Here is a 26,403-nt window from a genome sequence, read left to right as displayed (position 1 = left end):
ATTTGTTTGGGATGGGATTTTTGTGACTGGTTCCTTCCTCAAGGGCTCTTTCACTATTCGCCACCATGAAGTGGTTACCCTTCACTGTCACACAGGCCTGCCACCATGATGTTCTGCTTCCCATAGGACCTAAAGCAATGGAACAAAGCAAGTCAAACATGGACTTAAATTTCTGAAACTATCAATCGAAGTAAATCTTTCTTCCCTTGTGTTGTCTGTTTTGGTTATTTTGTCACAAGCACTGAAAGGCTGACTGAAATAATGGTCCCTCTCTTTTTCTTTTTCTTTTTTTTTCTGTATTCATTTTGAAACAGCTGAGGCTTTAAACATGAAGAGTCTCATAACCTCCTTGATTTTTCCTTTTTATTTTTCACTTTACATCCTGCTCATTGTCCCCCTCCAGGTCACCCTTCCCACAATCTTTCCCCCTTCCCCACCTCCCCTTCTCCTCTGAGCAGGTGGGGAGCCTCTGGGTATCACCCCACCCTGGCACTTTAAGTCTCTGTGAGTTTAGGTACTTCCTCTCCCATTGAAGGCAGACAAGGCAGCCCAGCTAGAAGAACATAGCCCACACGCAGACAATAGCTTTTGGGATAGACACTGTCCCAGTTGTTCAAGACCCACATCAAGACCAAGCTTCACATCTGCTACATATGTGTGAGACCTAGGTCCTGTGCCTATCTGTGTATGTTCTTTGGTTGGTAGTTCAGTCTCCAAGAGCCCCCAGGGTCCAGGTTAGTTGACCCTGTTGGTCTTCCTATGAGGTTCCTATGCCCTCCTTCCTCCTAGTCTTCCAAGCTCCATCTGCTGTTTGATTGTTGATGTCTGTATCCCTCTGAGTCAGTTGCTGGGTGGATCCTCTCAGAGGACAACATGCTCCTGTTGGCAAGCATAACAGAATATCATTAGTAGTGGCAGGGATTGGTGCTTGTCCATGGGATGAGTTTCAAGACAGGAAGAAGGACATAAGTAAGGATGCTTGAGTCTCACTCAGAAGGGGAATGGACTGGTCATGGAGGACAGATGGAGGGAGAGAACTGGGTAGAAGAGGAGATTGGAAGGGGAGAGGGAAGAGGCATCAGGTGTGGGTAGGAGCAGAGGGGATGGTCCCTCTTTTTAATGTCTGTCTTGGTGTGTCCACTAGCACACTGTCTCCACCCTTTACTCTGGTTCTCAACCCAGGGTCTTAGAGGGAAGAGAATTTGCCAAGGTCCTTGGGGATATGACTCAGGGCTACAACTCAGGAGGAGCCATGGGGGAATGGATTCCTTCCCCTGACCAGGAGAACCCTCTGGATCTTCATCAAAAGGGGGAAAAAAGGATTCTAGAGTAAAGTATTATTCCAACCTTTGCTGAAACTCACCTCTGAGATGATCAGCAAACATCAAAAGAAAAATTGGGGGAGGGAAGAAGAGAGAACAGGAAAGGCGTATTGGGAAGGGAAAGGTATGGGAGGGGAGAGAAACTGTCAAATGAGAAACGGAATCGACTGTACCAGAAACTCCCAATCCGAGCATGACGTGAAGTCAGCTGAGTGCGTTAAGGAGTCAGAGACTGGGTAACTTGAATACAGCGATCCCATTTGCTACCCTCAAAATCAGCCAAGTGCTAAGGCAGGGGTTCATAACCTTCCTAAGGCTGCAACTTTCCTCAGGCTTGGGTGGTCTCCAACCATTAAATTACTTTCATTGCTACTCTATAACTGTAATTTTGCTCCTGGTAGACATCATAATGTAAGTGTCTGTGTTTTACAGTGGTCTTAGGTGACCCTCATGAAAGGATTGTTTGACTCCCCCCAGAGGGATTATACTCCTCAGGTTGAGAAGCTCTGTGCTAAGGGACCATTCAGATGCTTCTTTCCTGACCCTGGACAAACCCTTTCCTGAACACTCCAGAAACTGTGACAGCAGTCCAGTTCCCAACCCAACTGAGTTGGACTCAGAGAAAATGTTGTAGCCATTTTCTTGTGGGGAACTTTCAGTCAGAAACTCTGCAGAAATGCTTTCAGGCTTTTTATCCAGATGTATTTATTAACGTGCTTCCTCCAGCCTCTAGCTGCCTCCAGCTTTGGTTGGCAGAAGTCCGTGTGTGCCTTTGAACTTCAAATAGCTTCCAGATCTGTGTCTCTGTCTCTGAGAGGGCAGCATTCAGCTAACAAGGACATGGGGCCCCATGAACAAAAACAGCTATAGAGTTGACAGTTGTGTCACTGGTTACTTTTTCTTATTCTTTCTCAGTTTAGATCTGGCTTCAAAACACTTGCTATTTTGAAAGATTGGTCACCTCTGGAGCCTGGTTTTTGTTTTGTTGTTGTTGTTGTTGTTGTTGTTGTTGTTTTGTTTTGTTTTTGTTTTCTTTCCTGAAATTAGTGGGCAGTCCTGGGTAGGGTTCACAAGGCATCCATTTGCTTAGGCTAAGAGAACTCTGAGACAAGCAGATGGGCTTCCCAGAAAGAAAGCACCAGGGTTCTGTGGTCCAGGTGTAGGTAGATACAGCTCCCAGCATATAACTTGGATTTCTTCCCCGCTGGGAGGGATTCTCTGGGTAAGAAGCAGCAGGAGTGAAAGAGCCGTTCCTTATGTAAAATTCAGCTTGGGGAAAGCCATCATTGCCTCAGGAGAGGGAGGGAGGAAAAGGGAGGTAGGCAACAGACTGGCTTGGAGGGCTCTGTAAAAGCCTAATCGTTCAGTGTCCCATCCTCATGTGAGTCATGGCAGACTCAAACGGCCGAAGTGCACCTTGCTCCTCTCACTGAAAAATACTCCCCCCCTTCCTGCCCCCAATATTCCCCATCACAAGGACCAGGAGCTGTCCCTACTTCCTTGTGAACCCTGTGGGTTCTCCTTCCTTGCCAGCTGGTGGAATTTGTCAAGTAAGTCTAGGACATCACAATCGCCTCCCAAATCTTTGAAGTTATGTCAACAACTCTTGTTTTTCCTTCACAGTTAGAATTACAGGGTCAAATGACTTCTTGGAACTATGTATTCTGAGTCCAGGTTAGAAACGAGATACCATCAGCTATTGGCAGCTGATGGGTGCGGAGGAAGGGATGGTCATTTTTCTTTAGGGGTATGGTCCTCTGTCAGGTTGCTCAAGCCCCATACAACTGGACTTTTTGAGTAGTGATGATGATGATGATGATGATGATGATGATGATCTCTAGACGGAGTCCAGTTGGAAGCCCTGAGTGGGGGAGTTAGAAAGAGGTAGTAGGGGTTGATATGATTAAAATACATTGTCTGGATGTATGAAAATTTAAAAGAATAAATAAAAACATTAAAAAAATAAGACCTGGACAGATGGCACAGCCATTAAGAGCACTTGTTCCTTTTTTTCAGAGGACCAGGTTTCATACCCAGCGTTCACATGGTAGCTTAAAGTCCCTTATAAACCCAGTACCAGGCAATCTGATGCCTTCTTCTGACCTCCATGGGAACCAGACAAACATAAGGTGCACATGCATACATACACACATACATACATGCAGACAATACCCTCATAAAATAAATATTTTTAAATATTTTAATAATTATTATTTATACAATACACATATAACATAATCAATATTTTATTCTATGGTATATCTTACATTGTAATGTATATTTTACTATATACTATAATGTATAATTAATGTATTAATATAATATATTGTTGTTATATTTAGAACAACGAAATGTGGTACCATCAAATAAACGGGTTTTCTAGTATGTAACCTGCCTTTAATGTCAGGAATGTGGAAAGACAGTAGGCATGACTGTCCTCCATCCGCTAAGTCCTGTTAATGATCCCTAGGCACAGAATTTCTAGTATAAAATGGACATTGACTTCAATGAGAGCAGTATCCTTGGATCTGAATGTGTTCCAGAGCTGTGAAGAAAACCAGGGCAGAGCCCTGAGACCCCTGGCAGCCCCTTTGTCTTTCTCTCACTGCTGTTTGAGCCACTTCCTGCTGCTGCTGTCCTGCAGCCCAGTTAGGGCTTACTCTTCAAAGCACCTGGGAACTTGCCCTGCCCTGGAGCGACTCCTCTGTGTGCTACTTTACTACAGCAGGTGGAAATAGCAGGCCACCACACAATCCTGTGAGTAACCCGGTGCCTGGGCTCCTTCCTCCGCTCTGCTCAGCTCAGGTTGCCGGGATCATAGCACCACGCTCTGCGCTCTGCGCTGTCAGCTTCTCTTTCACACTGTCTGACACCCCTGCCAGTAACCTTCTCTCCTCTGCAGCTCCAGTCACTCCCAGGCCCTCTCCACTCCCAGCTACCAAAGATAAACCCGAGTCCTTCCAAATGAGCCTCAACCCCTAGGTGCTGGAGTCACAAAAGACAGGTCTCCCCCAAAGGAAATTATCTTTGATTTGGCACACGCTGCATTTTGACCAAGTTCCCAGCCGTAGGATTTTCCTTCCAAGGCACGGACTCTAAACTCAGGGGTTGGGTGTGTGTGTATGGGGGATGGGTAAATCAAAGAAAAACACCGCTAACTATTAGCTCTTCATCCACCGCAATGCTCTCTCCTCTACTTTTTTTTTTTGTTGTTGTTGTTGTTGTTCCACACTTATTCATTTTGTCTGTGGCATGTGTGCGGGGGTCAGAGGACAATTATTCAGTTCTTTCTTTCCACCCTGTGGACTTCAGAGGGTGGGCGTAGGGAAGAATTAAGATCATCAGGCTCCATGGCCAGCGCTTCTATCCACCGAGCCATCCCACCGACCTATGGTGCCCTTTATAGCTCACTGGAGGACATCGCTGATTATCACCCAGAAGTTCTCAACTTTTAACGTTAATTTCACAGTGATCCTCAATCATCCAGCCTGTTTGAATGGTAGAGTCTATCTTTGCATTGGCCTGAGACACACAGATAAAATCAAATTTCATGTGGATTCATAAAAAAATAAGCATACAGACATATAGCTTCCTCGACTAAGACACCCGTGCCCACACAGAATTTTGCTAAAACTTTTCTAGTTATTGGAATTACAGTGATTTATTTATTTATTTTATTTAAAATATTTTTCATACATACAACACCTTCTGATGAGGGTTTCCCTCCCCCAGATCCACACCCTTCCTTCTCATTATAATATAATTACACATTTTTAATGTGAACCTGCTATAACAACTAAACCATACAAAGGGCTTCCTGTTCTAACAACTAAAGGATCTAAAGTCAAATGGATAGCCTCCTGCTAGGTAACCACTGCTTCTCAGGTTCAGCGGTAGGAGGTCTCTTCCCACGCTGTGGTGTATACACCAATGAATGGGTAATGGCCCCGTTTCTCATCACACTGTAAACACACTCCATCTGTTACTAGCCTTCGGTTCGGTTCTGTTTTTCATGGTGCTTCTTTGATTAATATGTAAATATTCAATATCTCCTTACTTTAGACTTAGTAGATTTAAGAGTAAATAAAAACAGGGTCAGGGCAAGCAATGCCATAAAGGAAGAAAGAGTAGAACAGAGGTATGATGAAAGTGAATACTGTGAGTGGGAAAGTTCAAGCATAGAGGATGTTGGGAGTGTAGGTTGAGGTAGTGAGGGAGGAGGGTGAACCCAAATGAGGGTTGCAAGGAGAAGCCATGGGGACACCTTGTAGCACAAATGAGAAATATATAACAATGATGATGGTGGTGGTGATGATGATGATGGTGGTGATGATGATGATGATGGTGGTGGTGGAGATTCCCCTCATGGATAGATAATGCTGTGCCTAGAAGCGATGGGTTATTAAGTGGGAATCTCGGTGTCAGGAAAAAGATACCTCCGTAGGAGTTGTTGGTTGAAGAGGCCTGATAGACCCTCCAAACAATGCCAGTTTTCCTCATACCTCTTGGTTGCCCACCATGATCAGATGATAAGATTCTGTCCTTGAAGACACGGCACCACCTGACTGACATATAGACAGAAATAAGTTGGAGCTGAGTTGTAAAGGCCATCTCTGCTGGCTGACCTTCAAGATGGGATGTTATGCAGGCTTCTAGGGGGTGGAGTGGGGAATAGCACTGATGACTCATCTCGCCGTGAGCCCTATCAAGTGCAGTTCTGACTTGCCAGGAAAGATGTGCCCATGTGTGCAATAGTGTCGTGATAGTAAACTAATGACTACCTGGTTGGATATGAATGAGGGTGGCTCCTCCAGAGATCATCCATTCCTAGTACTAGAAAGCCATCCAAAAACCCATGTGCAGGAAGACCATAGTCCTAAGAAGAAAACTATGTTATTTAGCTAAATCTTCATAGGGTCTAACTACTGTCTAAATATCAATGTTTATACCTATAGAGGAGGGCTACTCTCAGCCTTCACCAGAGAACCCTGTCTTTGTAGTGAACATCAGTGAATGCAGAGACTCATGGCTTCCCCAGTTGCTAGGAAAACTGACAGTTGAGTACTCAGTCCTAAACAAAACATACATCCTGCCCAGTCTTAGACTCAGGAAACATTCTGGGGTATGGGGAGCAGAAAGAATTGGGAGGCGGTGTGGGCAGTGTTGTCTCTGGGGCACAGCAATTACAATCACAATCTCACAGCAGACTGGCTGCCTGTTCTGGGTCTGTCAAAAGTCAATCGGAGACCAAGGAATGTTTCTACCTTTCCCAGCTCAGTTAGTGGATTAGGTAGCTAGTTAGTTAGCTGTTGGTGGATTCTAGAGGATGCTCAAATACTGTCTGTAGTTGGGTACCAACTAGCAAGTTGCCAAGTTCCAGTGGTCAAACAGGCATCCCTGGTTAAATTCAGTGGTCACAAAGCCAAAGACATTGATGTGGGAAAGAGATTTATAAGAAGGATGGGGCAGGAGGAGGATGGGAAAGAGTGAGGACTGCCAGCAATTGGAATGCATTCTACACTTACAGGGACTGTATAAGAGGAAATTTAATTAATAAAAAACCCAATGAGGGGCTTCTCTAAGGTCAAATCTATGGGTGTGCCCCATCAGAAATGCTATGGACAGAAAACATCTCATATTTCTGCTTTCTGCACACGTTTACTTCCCTCTTCTCAGACGTCACAACTTCAAACACTTCGTTACACATCTCCAAAATTTAGCACAGGGAATCCAGAACACTTTCGCCCTCTCAAATAGACACTGAATTTATCTTCCCCCTTCCCTCCTACAGGCTGTTAGAACAAGGAAAATCCTCTTCTTTGTAAATTGGCAGGATCATCATGATCTCCTGAAGCACCGAATAGAAATGAGACATTTCTCAGGGAAAACTACCATCACAGAAGGTCCACAGAAGAGAGCCACTGTCATTAAAGTTCAGAGAAGGGAACCACTTTCAAAGTTTAACTAGAGCAGTTGAAAGCTGGGAAGAATCTTGTCTGAAAACTAAGCCTGTGTGTATTTGCATGTGATTGAAGGAGAATCATGTGATCATATCCTAAAGCCCAGTCAGCCTGTAGGTTAAGGTCACCCAACCTAGTCTAGTCTCCCTTTTCCTTTCCTCCCTCATTGTCCAGACAGGAAGTAGATGAGGTCAGGCAAACATGGCAGGCAGTATAAGACAGAGGTGTGATGGGATAGAGGTCCCCTGGCACCTTGCCCCCTGATTGGTTTAGTTAATATATGATATGAAGACACTCTATTTAATCCAACATTACATGTGAGTAAGAAGTAAGATACGCCGACATCAGCAAGATTTGTTAAATTCCTGCAAAATATTGGGAGGGAAAGCGAGCTCAACACTGTCAGCTACTGCAATGTATAACATGGTTGATGGTTAGTGGATCAGTTAGGGCTCTTCATAGACCCAAAGCCAGTACTATATGTATATAGAGCAAGATTCATTTTAAGTAATTGGTCGTGTTAAGGAGAACATCAAATTCTAACCTCCCTCCCAGGGTAGCCCAGAAAACTGGAAATCCAAGCAATAGATGACCTTGTAGTTGAGTTCTGAAGACTGTCTACCTGCTGACGTGCCTTCTAGATCAAAGAAAATCATTTCATTAAGACTATCAACTGAGCATCAGAAGCCTACCTACATTATAGAAGGTGATCTGGCTTACACAAAGTCCATAAATTTCAGAACTTGTAAAATAATATTTGGCTAACTCTCTGAATAATATGGACAAACCCACTTGACATATAAATATAAGCATCATAATCGTTGTGGCTTGGACACATCTATCACTGTCCAGACTCAAGTCACAGGCCAGTGGAAGGGTTTGTAAGAGGGAGAGCATTTTCTAGAAGGCAAATACACGTTTTTATTATCTTTTGATGATCGAGCTGGAAACCTGTTCTTTCTCTTTCTTTTCTGTGTCAGTAGCTTACCCTGTCTCACAGGATGGCCTGCAGCACACCATCTGACCTCAAACTTGCAGTCCTCTTGATTTGGCCTCCCAAGTGCTGAGATTATGGTGAGAGCCATCAGGTCTGGCCCAGAAATACACTGTTTCTGATGTTCATGATTTGCTCATAAAATGTATGCATGTTGTTACCCTGAAAGCAGCAATTTATGCCCAGATTACATTAGTGTCAAGACTTCCTGAGACTTTAAAAGACATCCAAATCTCAGTGCCCCAAATTTCTGTTCCATAAAGAGTCATCAATCCTTTAAATATACATATATTGGGCAATGTCCTGTCCAACAACTGTTAGCCATCGGAGAAATAGACCCATTCTCATGTCAAGGAATTTGTGGTTGATTGGGAAGAACAGACAAGGGGATAAACAACTTCTCATAGGTACTGTTTTGAAAGCGATATTGTTCTGAAGAAATATTCTCAAGGATGCAACCATGAAGCCCCTCCCCTCTCCACGTTCACTGAGAATCCTTGATTCCAAGGTAGATGGTTGCTGGTCGCTCTGACTGACTCATATCACCTTACAGCGACTTGGCCTATCATAAGTTCTCTAATTACAGAATCCAGTCTCTCTTCAGTGGCTTTATCAGAACAAAATCACTTCAATGGTTTCTAGGTACAATGGAGTCTAGGCTGTGAGGAATTCTGGGCTAGAATATAAATAGCTTTATAGTTCAAATCAATTACTTAATTTAGTAAGGGAAGCCATATGTCTGCCTTGGGCATTAAGAAGCATAGTCTTTGCTATTTGCATAAAAAGAGCCCCACTTGGAGAAGAGAAGCATCTGGGTACAGGATGGATTTCTGAAATCAGGGCTCCATTAACGAGGTCACTGTGTTGTGCTGTTATGTTAGCAATTATCACAGAGGAAGTTAGTCTGGGATTAGGACCAGATTTTCCAAAGCCGGACTTGTCGCTACCCTGGAAATAGACTTTCCTGTTGGTGACGGTTAACAGCAACCTTTTGTGCGACAGCAACGGGGCTGATTATTCTGAAGTCTGAGGGCGGAGCATTCGCCTTGATTAGACAGCAGCGCAGTTGAACGGGTGCTTCATTTCTGACTCAGTGAGCTGCAGCTGTAAAGTGTGACTCCATACTTTTAACCTGTAACGCCTTTGTGTTGTACTAGCTAAAGACGCACCTGCAGCTGAGGGGATGTGGTAGGATGTGTCAAGCATTTAAAATTAAACAGTACATGCTGGTCATAGAAAAGCCCAGTGCAAACAGTATTCTACGTATTCTAAAAAGCTTCTTTGTGGCCAAGTGTGCTTTTCCCCCCCCTGTGACTTATATGCACGTGTGTGTGTGTGTGTGTGTGTGTGTGTGTGTGTGTGTGTGTGTGTGTGTGTATGAGCATGTGAACATGCTCACCTGTGTGGATGCCTGTGAAGACCAGAGTTTGTTATCAGTTGTCTTATTCAGTCACGTCTCCATCTTGTGGTTTTAGACAGGCACTTCTCATTGAATCTCATGATTATATATGGAGTTCATCAATTATGTATATTGTCTGGCCAGCGACCCCTTGGGATTTGCCTTGCTCTGTCCCTGAGCACAGGCATCACAGATGCACATAACCCTTCTAGGCTTTTCCATAGGTCCTCATGCTTGCACGACCTCTCTCTTGCCAGGGCTATCTTCCCATCCCCAAACAAAGCACTTCTCATTTTCGTGCAAGCCATTTCCCCTGTTGAAGGGTGACCAGCAGGGCCATCTCCTCAGCCCCTGCTCTTCCTTGTTTTCTCTGAAAACTTCTGGCCCCACTTCAGACCAGAAAACAGAAGCAATGTCTAGATTCACTCAAGATAAATGGTGACTACGCACTGAATGAACCCTACCCCCAAAACCTGAGCTTTAGATTTGACGAGCCAAATGTTATTCTGCTGAAGGGAAATCTTGTTCTAAATAGGACCTAATATCTGGAACAGATTGAAATGGTTAGGAAGTTTAATGTTATTTATATTTGAACCAACAAGTTAAAGTGCTGTTGGAAAACAGTTCTATTCCTCAGAATTAGAAAAGAGAAACAGAAAGTTATCCAACTAGGTCAACCTCCAGTGAATATTTTGACCCCCACCTTATCAAATTGCCCTGAACCACAAGGGGAGAGTTAAAGGCTGTTAAAAAAAAAACCAAGTTATTGTGGTAACATTAATTAGCTAAACTTTTGATGTTATAAAAGTTTTTATAACATTTATAAAATATTATAAGAGAAACTCTCGGGGCTGGAGAAATGGCTCAGCCTTTAAGAGCACTGTCTGGTCTTCCAGAGGATCAAGGTTCATTTCCCAGCATCCACGAGAAGGCTCACAATTCTACCTCTTGTCACATGGTGGTCTGACACCCTCTTCTGGCGTTCATGGGAACTACATGCAGGCAAAACGAGCCACTCAAGACTTTTATTATGAAGGGGTGTTGAATTTTGTCAAATGCTTTCTCATCATCCAATGAGATGATCATGTGGGTTTTTCTCTGACTTTGTTTATATAGTGGATTACGTTGATGGATTTCTGTATATTGAACCATCCTTGCATCCCTGGGATGAAGCTTACTTGATCATGATGGATGATCATTTTGATGTGTTCTTGGATTCGGTTTGCAAGACTATTATTGAGTATTTTTACATCGATATTCATAAGAAAATTGGTCTCTTTCTTTGTTGGGTCTTTGTATTCTTTAGTTATGAGCATAATTGTGACTTCATAGAACAAAATGGGTAGTGTTCCTTCAGTTTCTGTTTTGTGGAATAGTCTGAAGAGTATTGGTATTAGGTTGTTTTTGAAGGTCTGATAGAATTCTGTACTAAACCCATCTGGTCTTGGGCTTTTTTGGTTGGGAGACTTTTAATGACTGCCTCTATTTCTTTAGGGGTTATGGGGCTGTTTAGATGGTTTATCTGATCCTGATTTAACTTTTGTCCTTGATATCTGTCTAGAAAATTGTCCATTTCATCCAGATTTTTCAGTTTTGATGAACATAGGCTTTTGTAGTAGGATCCGATCCAGCTATACCACTCCTGGGAATATACCCAAATGATGCTCCAACACATAACAAGGACACATGCTCCACTATGTTCATAGCAGCTTTATTTATAATAGCCAGAAGCTGGAAAGAACCCAGGTGTCCTTTAACAGAGGAATGGATACAGAAAATGTGGTACATCTACACAATGGAGAACTACTCAGCTATTAAAAACAATGACTTCATTAAACTCTTAGGCAAATGGATGGAACTAAAAAGTATCATCCTGAGTGAGGTCACCAGTCACAAACAAACACACATGGTATGCACTCACTGATAAGTGGATATTAGCCTAAAAGCTCAGAATAGCCAAGATACAATCCACAGACCACCTGAAGGAAGAAGGAAGACCAAAGTGTGGAGGCTTCAGTCTTTTTTAGAAGGGGAAACAAAATACTCACAGGAAGAAATACAGAGACAAAGTGTGGAACAGAGACTGAAGGAAAGGCCATCTAGAGACTGCCCTACCTGGGGATCCATCCCATATACAGCCACCAAACCCAGTCACTATTGTGGATTCCAGGAAGTGCTTGCTGACAGAAGCCTGATATAGCTGTCTCCTGAGAGGATCTGCCAGAGCCTGACAAATACTACACACTGAGCAGAGGAAGATTCTCACAGACAACCATTGAATTGAGCACGGGGTACCCAATGAAGGAGTTAGAGAAAGGACTGAAGGACCTGAAGGGGTTTGCAACCCCATAGGAAGAACAACAATATCAACTAACCAGACCTCCCCAAAGCTCCCAGGTATTAAACCACAAACCAAAGAGTACACATGGAGGGACCCACGACTCCAGCCACATGTGTAGCAGAGGATGGCCTTAGGACATCAAAAGGAGGAGAAGCCCTTGGTCCTGTGAAAGCTTGATGCCCCCATGTAGGGAAATGCCAGGGCGGGGGGGCAGGAGTGACTGTGTGGGTGGGTGGGGGAGCACCCTTATAGAAGCGGGGGGAAGGAGGATGGGATAGGCAGTTTCTGAAGGGGAAACCATGAAAGAAGATAATATTTGAAATGTAAATAAATAAAATATCCAGTCAAAACAAAAAGTAAATGAGCCACTCCTCAGATGCCACATTGCTTCAAGCTGCAATGCTCACCCACAAAACTCAAATGGGACTCACATTTAGGAATACGTTGACAATGCACAAAAATTGGCTATAATTTGCCAAGTATTTTTTTAAACATTGTAGGATATAGACAAACTTACAGTCAAGTGGCGAGACATAAAATTTAGCATCTGGACAGATGGCTCCACGACTGTTTACTGCTTTCCCAGAGGACCTGAGTTCAGTTCTCAGTTCACACCCCAGTGTAATTCTAGCTTCGGGAGACTCAGTGCCATCTTCTGGCCTCCATAGGCACTTGCATATACATGATATGCACGTATATGTGCATGTATGGTATATATGCATATATGTACAACATATAAAATAAAATTACATAAATGATTAATAAGGAGGAGGGGTCATGATCCTAGCATAATCGACATACCCCCATGTTAGTCTAAGCTCAGTGAGACTGTTAGTAATTTCGCTCACAGAGCAGATGCTCTTTTGATGGATCCTCTGATAACACGGGTTATCAGTAACATGGGTTGCTGTCTGTGATCACATTAGAGCAGGGCTAGGTGTGCTGATGACTGTGCTGGAAATTTATTCTTGAGGTCTTTCAATAGTGCAAGAAACAAGAAAAAGGATGAAGCTAGAGTAGGAAGCCTTTTCATCAGCAGTGGGCCTTAGTAAAGTCTCTGTGATGACTGATGACTGGCTTTGTCCAACAATATAGCTCTAGATGACATCTCTGAATGTTGTGACCTTGCACCTTAAGTATCTAGATGTGTGTTAGCCAACTATTCTTTGACCAAAATAGTGTTTCCTTAAAAATGGTAAATGGATCAAGGGTATAAATAAGAATAATGAATAAGAATAATGTATAATGCCTAAAAATCCTAATAGTATAGACATCTACCATTGCTCGAGAGATACCCCTCATCTGCTGTCAACTTCTTTTGATTACTTTGTTCTGTTTCCTCAGTCAATCCAATCAGTCAATCAATCAATATGTGTACATTATGAAAACTCCACTTTGCATTTCTTCTACAGTTATTAATTTTATCTGATCCATTCATTATGAAATGTTTGAAATATATTATTGATATTAAGTTTTAGCTGTATCTTTTAAAAAGCAGACATTGCTCAACATCTATGTTTGTTTCTAAGTTGACACTATGTTTTTATTGTGTATTGAAAAATATGTTTATTTTTAAATAATTGTACATTATGGATTGTTTAATTCTACTTAAAGAACAAACATCATCTCACATATTTACAGACAGTTGCACCTTTTAAAAAATCTCTAAATTCTGTGTGTATGATAATCCATCTGTCTCAGATTACTAATGACTTCCTAATTTCTAAATGTCCAGATTAATGGATATCTCTCTGCCTCACCAATACTGATCTTTAAGTCACCAACATTGTCACAAACTCATACTGAATCTCATAGAATATTCCTGGATCCCCTGATTGATCCCCTGGATCCTGATTCCTGTTGATGTCTGAGGAAAAATAAAGTTTACAGATGAAATAAAAAGGAAGCAAGTGGGTAGAAGGTGAATCTGGAGCTATGTTATGAGGGAGACACAGAGCAGGAGCCTATGCATGTGTGGGCAATGTATCTGATCTTAGAGGCTCCACATGGGAACCCCCAAACCACTTTTAAGTGATTTATGAACAAGATTAGTCTATGTCCAGACGCTACCATTCCAAGAGTCACACAATTCTCTACCTATACCCACTTAAGTTTTATAAGAAGTCCATGTGCTTATTAGCTTATATGTCAGTTTGGCACAAGTTAGAGTCATTTGGGAAGAGGAACTCTCAGTTGAGAAAATGCCTCCATAAGATTGGCCTGTAGGTAAATTCGTTTTCTTAATTAGTGGTTGATGTAGGAGGATCCAGCCCATTGTGGGCAGTGCCACTCCTAGGCTGGTGGTCCTGCATGCTATAAGAAAAAAGACTGAGCAAGCATTAGGGGCAAGTTAATAAGCAGCATCCCTCCATAGTCTGTGCATCAAATCCTGCCTCCAGGTTCCTGCCCTGCTTGAGTTCCAGCCTGACTTCCCTTTGGTGATGGACTTCCTTTGAATATGGAAGTTTAAGTGAAATAAACCATTTCCTCCCCAGGTTGCTTATTTGTTTCTGGTCATGGTATTTCATTGCAACAACAGAAAAACTAACTAGACACCCCATGGTATGGGTGTCTTTTATTGCCTCTTTACAAAAGAGGAAATTAAAATATAAATACATTAATTTAAATGACTTCATGGCCCAGTAAGTAGGAAAGCCAGATTTGGAAACTCAGGCCTCCTGATTTCAGAGCTATGACTCTCAACCACATCCATAGAAATGCTTCCTTAAGGACATCAATCAAGAGGCATGATTCATGGGAAATACAGATGACATATCTGTGGAAAACACAGTGTAGATCAGGCATGGTCCCAAGGGAAGCAGGGTTGGCTTGTACATACAGTCCAATAACTGAGGATTAAGGAAAACAACTATTTTCTTAGTGGCATCACCCCAACATCGTGAATGGCAGAGTACCCCGAGACTACGCTGGCGTGAATGACGCTCGTTCTAGATCTGAAGAGGAACTAGACTCTGTTGCAAAATGAAAGCAAGCAAATGACTGTAAGAAAAGTGCAATTGGATAGCTACACTCGGAATGGACTCTCAAGAATACTCTGTCATTTGGAGGCAGCTTTTTGAAGTGTTCCTGATAAGGCTGTTTGGGAAGAGAGAGAGAGAGAGAGAGAGAGAGAGAGAGAGAGAGAGAGAGAGAGAGAGAGAGAGAGCTGCTCGGCATCAATGCAGCTTTCTTCACAGATACTGAACACATGCAGAAGAGCAAAGAAGATGCTGTCAACACCTCATGGAACAATGTGGAAGATTCCAACACAGAGCATGTTGCTGTAAACAGACCCTCCAAGCAACACAGAGCTGACAGTGTGGGTGAGCTCTCAGATCTCTCTCGACTGCCCACACATTTGTCTCCCTGGCAAATGCTCCCAACCTTTCTCATGTTAGTCAGAAGAAGCTACACAGGGGATTTAAAAAATCATCTGGATCTGACAGGTCCTAGTTCTATTTCTCTTGTAATCATTTCATCCGATAGCAGAGGGAAGTGAGTACCAATGCCACTGAGATAAAACTCAATGTGTTCAAACACATGACATGGTGTGGAAAACGTGGACTTTGCCCTCTATGGTTCCTCTTGGGCATCCATAGCAAGTTCTCAATGAGACAGCCATTGCCCAGTGCCAATTTTATCTTATAGAGTTGGAGTTATAATTCTGCCCTCCCAGCTGTCATGAAGATCAAAGTATTTAAATGCACATAATTTATAAGGTTTTAGTGTATTAAAATTTATTTTCCTATTGATTAACGAACAGAGACTGCTCACAGATGGTCAACTTCATCTATCTCATGAAGACTTTGACAATAAAACCATTCAACGAAATTTTTTGGTCCTGAATATTCCCTTTCTTCTATCTCATCCCTTTCTTTCTTTTTTAAAAAGTCTTTTATTTTCTTATAGTGTTTTAACCACTTCTTGTTCTCTTAGAACAGTTTTAGATTTATGGAAAATTTGGGAAGACAGTGCAGAATTCCCATGTGCACAGCTCTCTGCCTAGTTTATTTTTTTCCCTTTGTGGACCTTCCTCCAGGCAAACAGATGTGTACACTGCCTTCCATCTCTACACAGAAGAGAAATATCCTACTCCTGCACACTCTGCTTTAATTATTGTCCTCTTCCACATCAAAACAGAACTCCTAAGACTGTCCTGTGAATGGCTCTTTTATTGCCACCGCCCACTGAGTCAGGGCTGTCAAAGTCCTCTGTGTTATGTGATGCAATGTTACCTTCTCTGTCTTCATCATGTTCTCTCACCAGATCCAGTTGAATTCTCTTCTATGCTCTCCACACCCTCCACTGACTGTCTCCTAATCTCTTTTGTCACCTACTTTTCTGCCTGATCTCAAGTTTGGCAGGTCTCTACACATGGTTAAAGCTCTTGTTTCATCTATCTATCTATCTATCTATCTATCTATCTATCTATCTATCTATCTATCTATGATCTATCTATCTATCTATGATCTATCTATCATCTATCTATCTATGATCTATCTATCTATCTATCTATCATCTATCTATCATCTACCTATCATGTATCCATGTATCTATCTACCTACCTATCTATCTATCTATCCATGTATCCATGTATGTATATATGTATGTATGTATGTATGTATGTATGTATGTATGTATCATCTATCATCTATCTATCTATCTATCTATCTATGATCTATCTATCTATCTATCTATGATCTATCTATCTATCTATGATCTATCTATCTATCATGTATCTATCATCTACCTATCATATATCCATGTATGTATGTATGTATGTATGTATGTATCTATCTATCTATCTATCAATCAATCAATCATCTATCATCTATCTATCTATCTATCTATCTATCTATCTATCTATCTATCTATCATTTACCTATCATCTATCTATCATCTATCTACCTATCATCTACCTATCATGTATCCATGTATCCATGTAATGTATCTATCTATCTATCTATCTATCTATCTATCTATCTATCTATCTATCTATCTAATCTATCACCAGTGCCTCCACACTGATATCCAAGTCTGCATCTCTACTTTGAGAATAAAACCACATCTTCACTGGCCGACTGAGACCCTCTACTTCATCATCAGAGAAATATCTCAAGCTGAATACAGTCAAACAGAACTTCTCATCACTCTGTGTTTCCCTCTGTGCCTCCCCCAAGCCCCATCCCAGAAATAGCACCATTCAGTTGTCCGAGTTGAGAGACAGGCAGGTGTCTCTTACATTCTGCTTTTCTCTCAACCCATCACAGCCACCCTACCAACCTGTTCCTTCCACGTTGCTTCAGGCATCTGCCCTCAAGCCCCTCTCACTTTCCACATCTAACACACCGCCTGTACTCCACATGGCAGCGAGGGTGATGTTTTGAAGGTGTTGATCATACGCTGTACTTCCTTGCCTCAACACGACAGTGTGCTCCAAATGCACCCAAACTCTCCCACTCTCCTTGGTTTTCAAGGATGACCTGACATGACCTGGCTTCTTACTTTGCTCTGGGTCTTCGTGTCCCACCATTTATTTCTTATATATTAGCCGCTCTTGTCTTAGGTTACAAATACAAGAAGACTGTCTCTGTCAGATAGCTCCTCCCACCAGCATCCTACAACCAGCTCCTTATCACCTGGTCAGAGAACATCCTTAACTCTTCATTTTAAAGTTCCTGTCTCTTCTCCCCTGCCTTTCGCCTGCATATATCTTAGCTTTAATTTATCCACTGCGTACATTGATACTTTAAATTTCCTTGCTTGTTGTATTGTCTCCCCCCCCCCCCACACACACACCTCCTGGCATCCAGAAGAGGGAATTGAATCTCCTGGCACTGGAGTTCTAGGCACCTCTGAACTACCTCAGTATCTGTGCTGTGAACCAAAAATTCTACTGGGATAGAACGTGAGCACACTCTCAGAATGACCCAGACATTCCTACACCTACTTAACCACCATTCAACACAGTCAGAAGTATGGGTTCCTGTCTAAGAGTTCCTGGTTCATTAGTGAATGGTTGGGTGAGTCCCAAATACTTTAAAGTTCCCTGGATGCTGACAGTGTTGCAAGAGGCCAGGATGGCCCAATTATTGCCAGTACAATACCTTTGCTAACTGATTATCTCTTCTATCCTGGGAGCTATGCTCGATATTCCTATCGTGTTATATTCTTGAATCCTCTACTCTCCTGTCATCAGCTTTCTCAGACTCCAGCTGAAAAAAATCAAGTAGATTCAAGTAAATTGGGGGGGGGGACAAATCACAGGATGACAAGTGGCAAATTGAGATTTCAAATCCTGTGTTCCCTCTAATAAGGCAATTTAAAGAATGGAAATGTTTTCTTCAGGTCATGATAGCAGAAATGGAACTAATAAATAGACCTCTGAGGGTGGTAACACTAAACTCCTCAAGTTGCTCCTGACTTTGCTCCAATGCAAGGTGTCCCAGATATTGCAAAGATAAAAGGCTTGAATGAGCACCAAGAATGATCATTAACGATGTTTCTGGATTAAAAAATGAGATGAACGTTCTACACCTTCCTCATTTCCCCAACACCTAAAGAACATTTCTCAGAGGACTGCCTATGCTTAAAATCTGTTAGATTTTGGGGGGGGGGATATGTTACAAGAAAGATACTTTATTTTCTTGAGGTGTCATTTCGAAGGAAGAGGGCTACTTTTAACTCTTCAACACTTACGCCATCTACTTCTGGCTCCTTAGCTGGGATGGAATTTATAACAATAATGTGATATGGAGTCAACTAGAGAGTGATGAATTAAGGGTCCTCCAGAGACCTACATGGAGATAACGTACCAGCGATGAAACTACATGGCAGCCCTCCAAGGTGGGTCACCTGTGGTTTGGATAAGACTGTTATATCCCTTATCTGGCTAAACTTTGCAAATACTCCACTTAATAGTGGAAAATGTTATTTTTAATATAAAATACCAATAGTTCATTTTACTAAATAAAGACTCAGACACTACGGTGAAAGTCCACTGTCTCAGAGAGGCAGAGAAAGCAGCCAGATGACCTTCCACCTCCACTGATGTACCAGAAGGAAAAAGCCCCCTCTGCTTCCCCACGCTGTCTTAAATACCCTTCAACTCAAAGACCCTTCTTTCTCTTTACTTATATTCACTCTCTGTCCGCTGGTTTCTAGTCCTGCCTCTTGACCTACTGCTGACTTTATTTAATCTTGTCTACAAAAAGCTCTCTGGATTATAGGTGTGTGCTAGGGCTGAGCTACATCACAACAACCTGTTCATTGTAAAATAAACAGAGCGCTCTTGGATAAAAGGCATGTGCTAGGGCCGAGACACACCACAAGCTTCCTCCCCCCCCACACACACACCACCAGTTCACAGTCTGGTGGTTCATAGTGGTAGCAAATGTCCTGCATTGGAAAATCTTGGTATACAAGGTTTAGGAAGTAGTATTGACAGGTTTGGGGGTTGTCTGAGTGTGAAAAAAGATTAGCCGAAGGAGGAGGAAGAGGAGGGGGAGTCGAGGAGGTGGGGAAGGGGAGACAGAGAGGGAGGAGAAGAGAGAAATGAGGAAGACTCAACCACGACTTCCAGTCTTTGGTTCTAAGCCACCGGGTGGATGTTGGTGTCCTTTAGGAGGAAGGTTCACACTAGAAGAAGACGTGAGGCTTCACTGCACTTTGTTTTGTTCATGAAAATTTTGGATATCCTAAAACGCCTCTGAGACATTCAAGGGTAATGCTCAACAGGCAGTTAAAGATGGAGGGTGGGAACCCCAGATTGTTTATAAACCTGACAATAGATAACAATATACCAGGAAACTGGAAAGATGTGTCTTCTGAGGTGTGAATCATGGAATTCAATAGTCAGATAAAGAGAGAGATTTCACACTATTTAGACAAGCCTGTGGGTTTGTTGTCTCTAATTATAATGAAGTTTTGTCCTTTGGAAGGAAAAATCCACCTAAATTCTAAAAGGAAAGAAAACTATAACATCCAAAGCAAACCAAAGCAAGCCTCCCGCCCACACCACCTTCTCTCCCCCATGTTCCTTCTGTCTCCTTTCAGTTTGAAAGCAGATAGTCATTTCCTCCAAGGGGAGAAGGTGGCATAGAAATAGAACTAAACCCTAACGACACAACCCGATGCATTTCCTCTGCACTCGTGTGCAGTCTCACTTCATCTCTGCTGTGACTGAGACCTCTGGGAAAGGGTCACACAGCTGGGGTCCATGTAAGCATCAATGAGCTACACATTTGATCAAACCCAACGCTTTCTTTGAATTTTGTGTTGTTTCCAAGGAGGGGGCTTTCGTGTGTGTGTGTGTGAAATGTTCCAATTGCGTGAACTTTGAGATTAAACAGAGTAGTACTTTTTTTTTATCTCAGCTTTGTAGCTCTCCACTAAGGAATCTAGATTTCTCCTCCTCCTCTTCTTCCTCCTCTTCCTCTTCCTCCTCCTCTTTCTCCTCCTCTTCTCCTCCTTTTCCTCCTCCTCCCCTTCCTCCTCCTCTTCTCCTCTTCCTCCTTCTCCTCCTCTCTCCCCTCTTCCTCTTCCTCCTTCTTTTTCTTCTTCTTCCTCCTCCTCTTCCTCTTCCTCCTCCTCCTCTTCTTCCTCACTTCCTCCTCCTCCTCCTCCTCCTCCTCCTCCTTCCACAAAGTGCCATAACAGTTGTCTTCAACGAGTGCTTTGACTTAGACATGGTGTGGGGGATGGTGCTATGGTGGGTGTCTGCCAGTGGATATGCTTTGTCCTTGTGTAACAGAATCCCAGTTTCATTCAGGACTCTGTGTGTCTGACTCCTAGCTTGTGCTGTATCAAACAGTCAGTCTCTTTGTTGGTAAGAATGCTCAACCCCCATCAGTTCCACGAGGTTCATTCCAAATCCCCTTCCTCTTAATCTTTCAGCTCAGGGCAGTGAGGAACTCCTTTTGGTCAACAGGATTGGAGGGAACCCAGGTGGAAGTGGCCCCCTTCTGAATGAAAAGGCAAAGCCCATTTGTCTTTCTAAGTATACAGATGGAGCTCCTGGGGTCACCACTCACATAGTTGTGAGAATAAAAGGTATTGGAGATGTAGCACAGACAGCTAGAAGGATCATTTCCTTAGCAAATAAACCCATGTAGGTTACAGGCTAGTCAGTTTTCTGTTGCTGGGCAGAACTGGTCGGAGTCTTTTCCGATAAAGCTACTTTCTTTCCACAACTGTTCCTTTGTCTTTATCCGTTTCTGTGACGACTGTTTTGTTCAATAGTATCGTCTCTGAGGCTTCCTCTTCCTTCAGGCTTACCAGTAGGCCTCAATGTGGCAGGCATTTGATGCCCAGAACTCTGGGAACAATCCCAGCCGTTTCGTGAATGTGTGCTGTGTGCACCAGTATCATGCTAAGTAAGCCCTTTTTGCACACAAGGTCTCGTTCCACCTTAACATGGAATTACATAGGGAAACAAGATCACATGGTACCCATATTGTTTAAGAAAGAGAAACCGGAAAGAGGGTATAAGCAGGGTGCTCAAGTTGCACATCCAACGGGATGGAAGGAAGAGGATGCCACTTCCTCACTCCTGTGCCTTCGACTTCACTCACTTCCCACACTGCAGCCAATCCTAGTGCAGGTCTCCCCCTTGCAGGGCTGAGCATTTCATTCCTCTGTAACTCAACTGTCCGGTAGAGATTTCTGCCATGTTAGAGCTACCCTCCCCCACACCATCAATACAATGGCCACTATAGCCATACAAGGTGACTGACGACTTGAAATACGGTTCACCCACGAAGGAACAGAGCTCTAAATTCCGTTAAGTTGTTAATTTCAACTGAATATCCACATGCATCAAGCCACTACTGTACTGAAGTGCTTTCCATCTTCAGATTAGAGGACCCCAACCGTAGGGCCCTCTCCGGTCCCCGCTCTTGTGACAACTCTTGGTAGTTCTGCCATTCTCTGGACTGGCAGTTTTCTCATTTAGAGTTTACATCTGGAGCTCATGAGAGCAGCTAGATCTGCTTCAAACTCATTACTGTGAGAAGAGCAGCATGTGGCTTTGGCGTGGCTCTTAAGTGAGAGGTAAAATACCAAAGTCACCGTGAAAGAACGGTAGTACTTACCCGGCGCTCTTGTACGTTGCAAAGGGGTTAGAAGGCTATCACGTTTTCAGATGAGTGATACAAACAGGGTACTTAGATGCTTAGAAGCTGGGATAACAAGAAATGAAAGTCACAACACTTTCCTGTTTCAAAGCTGACCCCTCCCCCCACTTCCATCTAGATTAGCATTGTCTGCAGCACACCACTGAGCTCCCAAAGGGTTGTCACCGGTTGGAGGGCTGCGTGAGAAAACATGAGAAACAGTGTAATAAGAAAACCACTATAGTCAAATAGCTGGGGGAACATACGGATCTATAAACTTCCCTCAAACGATCAGAGTCAGGAACCGTAAATGCTGTTTCAATACACCATCCTGAGTGACCCGAGACTCCTTCGCTTGCAAAGCAAACTACTTGTGACTTGGCCACTGTTGCTCATCTTAATCTAACCCTGAGAACACACATTTCTCCCGGCATATTGCATAAAGCTTCCTAAGGGAAGACAAGTAATTACATTGACAGGAATTAAAAAAAAAGATAGGGGAGTACCTATGTGGACAAAGTGAAGTCATTGGAAATTAAAAACAAAATATGAATCCAGGAGTCCAGAGTGGAGAGGGGAAGTTTTATCTAATTCTAGCCAGTTGATGTCATCATAATCAGATCCGTGGCTAGCCAGGAGACCAGGGGAAACGGGGGAGTTGGAAGAACTCAGATGTTCTATCCCGCATTAGGCTCAGTCTTATGTGTGCAGGACGAGCTTAGCGGGAACAATGAATGTATCTGAGCCTTAGCCAGGACTGTTTTCCTGCAGAGATGGTTTTGAAGTCCCAGAGAAGGAACCACCATGAGTTTAACCCTCTGGCATCCTTCTGGGGCTGCTCCTCCCCCAGCCAGATTTTCTGTAGCCTTCCAAGCTCACCCACAGCAGTGGTGACGTTTCCCAGACTTCCAGCTCATCTGTGTTCAGGAATGGGAGGGCCGGGGCCACTGACACACACCAGTATCCTGCAGCCTATTATTTCCTGCCTGCCCTGGCTCCCCTCCAAGACTCAATGACAGGTGGATGAAGTTCACAAGAAAGCTCAACAGTGGGCCAGGTTTCCAGGAATGTTGCTATTAATCTAGACTCGCAAATTCCCCACCAACCCAGACTGAATGGGAAGGCAGCTGAATGGGACTGAATTGTCTCTTCCTCTCCCTCTCCCTCTCCCTCTCCCTCTCCCTCTCCCTCTCCCTCTCCCTCTCCCTCTCCCCCTTTCTCCCTCTCCCCCTTTCCCTCTCTCCCTCTCCCTCTCCCTCTCCCTCTCCCCCTTTCTCCCTTTCCCTCTCTCCCTCTCCCTCTCCCTCTCCCCCTTTCTCCCTCTCCCCCTTTCCCTCTCTCCCTCTCCCTCTCCCCTTTTCCCTCTCTCCCTCTCCCTCTCCCCCTTTCCCTCTCTCCCTCTCCCTCTCTCCCTCCCATTGCTCCCTCCCTCCCTTTCTTTTTCTTTCTATTTCCCCCCTTCTCTCTCCTGCTTGGATCTGCAGTTGTTTTAATTGGTGTAAAACTGTTGGCTCTCTCTCACACCAGGCTATGATTCTTGAGACACAACCAAGTGTGTGCTGAAAACTTCTGTGTGGGTGAGGTGCTGGCTCTAGGTCTGACGACAGGAATTTAATCTCTACAACCCAGATGGTAGGGAGTTCCTGGTCCTGCAAGTTTTCCAGTGACACCACCTCCCCCCACCCCGACAGAGAAACACAGAGACAGACAGACAGACAGACACACACACACAGAAAGATAGAGAGAGACAGAGAGAGAGAGAGAGAGAGAGACAGACAGACAGACAGACAGACAGACAGACAGAGACAGAGAGAAACCATTTGTAGAACATGAGCAGCAGTGTGCAGAGAGGTACTGTGACAGGATCCTTAGGCTTTCCCTTGCTCAAACGCCACATGAATTGCTATAAACAAAGAACCAAAATCCCAGGTGACTTCATCACATGAGACAGTCACCACTGATAGCTACTAATGTTGCAAAGACAATTAGATGGGCAATGCCCTATGGAAAAGCTCGATTCTTCACATCACCTGTATCATTGCAAAAATATGAAATCCCACTCTGTCGGGATATTACCTTTAACAGAAGATTTATTGGATAACTCCTGCTTCATGATAAAATGGCACATAATAAGTTGCAGACACAAAAATTAATGAAAATAGAGGGATCAACAGATGCATTAAGTGACTTTTCAATGTTTTAAAGTATCTGCATGTGTCCTCATGAGTATATGTCCCATGTGTATGGGTACCTGTGGAGGTCAGAATACTGTAGCAGCCCCCTGGAGTCCAAGTCGTAAGTGAGTGCAAGATGCTCTGCACGGTGCACTGTGAGTTGAACCCCAGTTATCCTGAAAGAGCAGCCGACACTCATAACCACCGAGCCATCTCTCCAACCCGTAAAATGCTACCACAGAAGTATAACCCGCAAAACTAGGAATCCAGGAAGTCCTGCAAGGCAAATAGACCAGACAAAAGATGTATTGGGCTGTGTGGAAGATTTTTTTGCCTTTGACTAAAAAATATTTTTTTGCAATAATTGTTCAGTAGGATGACTATAGACGTTGCTAATATAGTGTGTATGACAATAATTCTGGGAGAAGGGATGAAGAACGCATTTGCCATAAAGAAGCAACACATGCTGGAATATGTGATATGATTATTTTGAACTTGGACATCGCAAAATGAGCACATGCGTTTAGACGCTACAGGGTCCCCCACAAATCTATGAGACTGTTATGTGTCACTCAAAAAATGATAATGAAACAGGAATTGTGAGGGAACCTGGACAGTTTGAACCATAGAGATTTGAGCCATTAAAAAAAAAACCAACTCAGAAATGGGTATAGGGATCAAATTAGATTGCTCATAGACTGAATTATTAAAGATGAATAACAGGAACATGGAAATCCATTCTGTTTTAGAAATATAATATGGTTGAAATCATCCAAATGGGAGGAATTTGAAATTCAGATTCCTGCGTGTCCTTGTGGCCTTTTCTGTTGCTATGACAGTGTGATTAAAGTTAAATCGGGGGAGGAAAGAGTTTCTCTCAGCTCCCACAGCTGGGTCACAATGTCTCCGAGGGAAGTCAGGACAGAAACTGAAGCAGAAATCCCAGAAGTGTGTTGCTGCTCACTGGCCAGCTCTCTGGCTTATGCTCAGCTAGTTTTCTTACATAGCCCAGGGCCACCTGCTAGGGATGGTGCTGTCCCCAGTGTGCTGGGCCCTCCCGAGCCAACTAATAGTCAAGACAATGTTCCTGTGCGCATGCTCAGAGGTCAATTTTATAGAGGCAAGTCTTAAATTGAGGGTCCCAGCTGACTCTATGTTCAAAACCTCATCATATTAGGTTTTGAGTGTTGGAAATCTTAATACCATAAAGCCACAAGATAAATCTCCAATTTTTAGCAAGTATACTGGGAGTTTCAAAACTGGATGTCCCCTACAGAGAATTTTGACAAAATTAGAGACTGTAAGCTATCTAAATCGAGTAAGTGAAAATAGAAGAAGTCAATGCATCGTTAACAGTTAAAGTGTGTATGATAATTATCTACTGATCGCTCAGAAATAATTCTTCCAAATCTTAACGGCATCTGGGTATAATCATCCTGTGAGAAGTAGCCAGCATTCTTTCACGACTTGCACTTTGGGAGAGCTCTTTAACACTCACCTCTGGAGCCAAGGTTCATTCCGTGATCGCATAACCATCTTTGTGAATGCTTCCTTTCTAATCACAAAGGCGGGAGAGATCCTGCCAGGCCTCTCAGGAAGGGAGACGTTAAGTTGGTATCAGTTCTCACTCCACCCCTTCCAGTAGGAAGTGCTGCTATCCTGGAAAGGGAAGGGAACCGAAAGGTGCCAGTCCACCAATGTGCTGGCAGTTGGCATCAGAGGGCACAGACCACACGGACGCTTTCTCTGAAGGCCTTTTCAAATGGCAAGTGCCCTTTGGTTTTGCAACCGAGGTATGGAAGACAGGGCTCACTGCCTCATGAAGCACACACACTGGAAATAGGAAGGGAGGTTCTGCTGTCACTCCATAAAACAGGGGTAACCATCCCAGCCGTTTGCCTGCAGGAGGTCCTCCAGGAGAATCCGCACTAAAAACTGTTTCTCCAGGAGTGTCCTTGGGATAACAAACACGATTTGTATCTAGGCCCAGCTCTATAGTGCTGCCAACACCAGAAAAGGGAGTCTCCCAGATGAATCTTTTGCTTATCATGAGAGGTTGTGGGCTTCAGACCTGCCTGGAGTCATCTCGGGAAAGGCAGAT

General features: G+C 43.4%; 1 long non-coding RNA gene across 4 annotated transcripts; it reads right to left on the bottom strand.

Moving 5' to 3' along the window:
• Positions 1 to 348: 348 nt before the first annotated feature.
• Positions 349 to 26,403, bottom strand: LOC103693415 (uncharacterized). 4 transcript variants are annotated; one of them, XR_015631282.1, is made up of 5 exons: positions 25,801 to 26,362; positions 24,380 to 24,578; positions 22,108 to 22,194; positions 2,284 to 3,183; positions 349 to 879 (listed from the first exon to the last, which is right to left on the bottom strand). It is a non-coding gene; the product is annotated as an uncharacterized LOC103693415 (long non-coding RNA). The 4 variants fall into 4 exon arrangements; XR_015631279.1 differs by having other exon boundaries at positions 1,496 to 3,183; positions 25,801 to 26,099; XR_015631280.1 differs by lacking the exon at positions 2,284 to 3,183 and having other exon boundaries at positions 25,801 to 26,403.

Source organism: Rattus norvegicus, chromosome 10 (genome assembly GCF_021556685.1).
Source record: "Rattus norvegicus strain SHRSP/BbbUtx chromosome 10, alternate assembly SHRSP_T2T, whole genome shotgun sequence".
Lineage (NCBI taxonomy): Eukaryota > Metazoa > Chordata > Mammalia > Rodentia > Muridae > Rattus > Rattus norvegicus.
The sequence above is the reverse complement of the archived record's forward strand: the minus strand, read 5'-3'. Positions and strand labels throughout refer to the sequence as shown.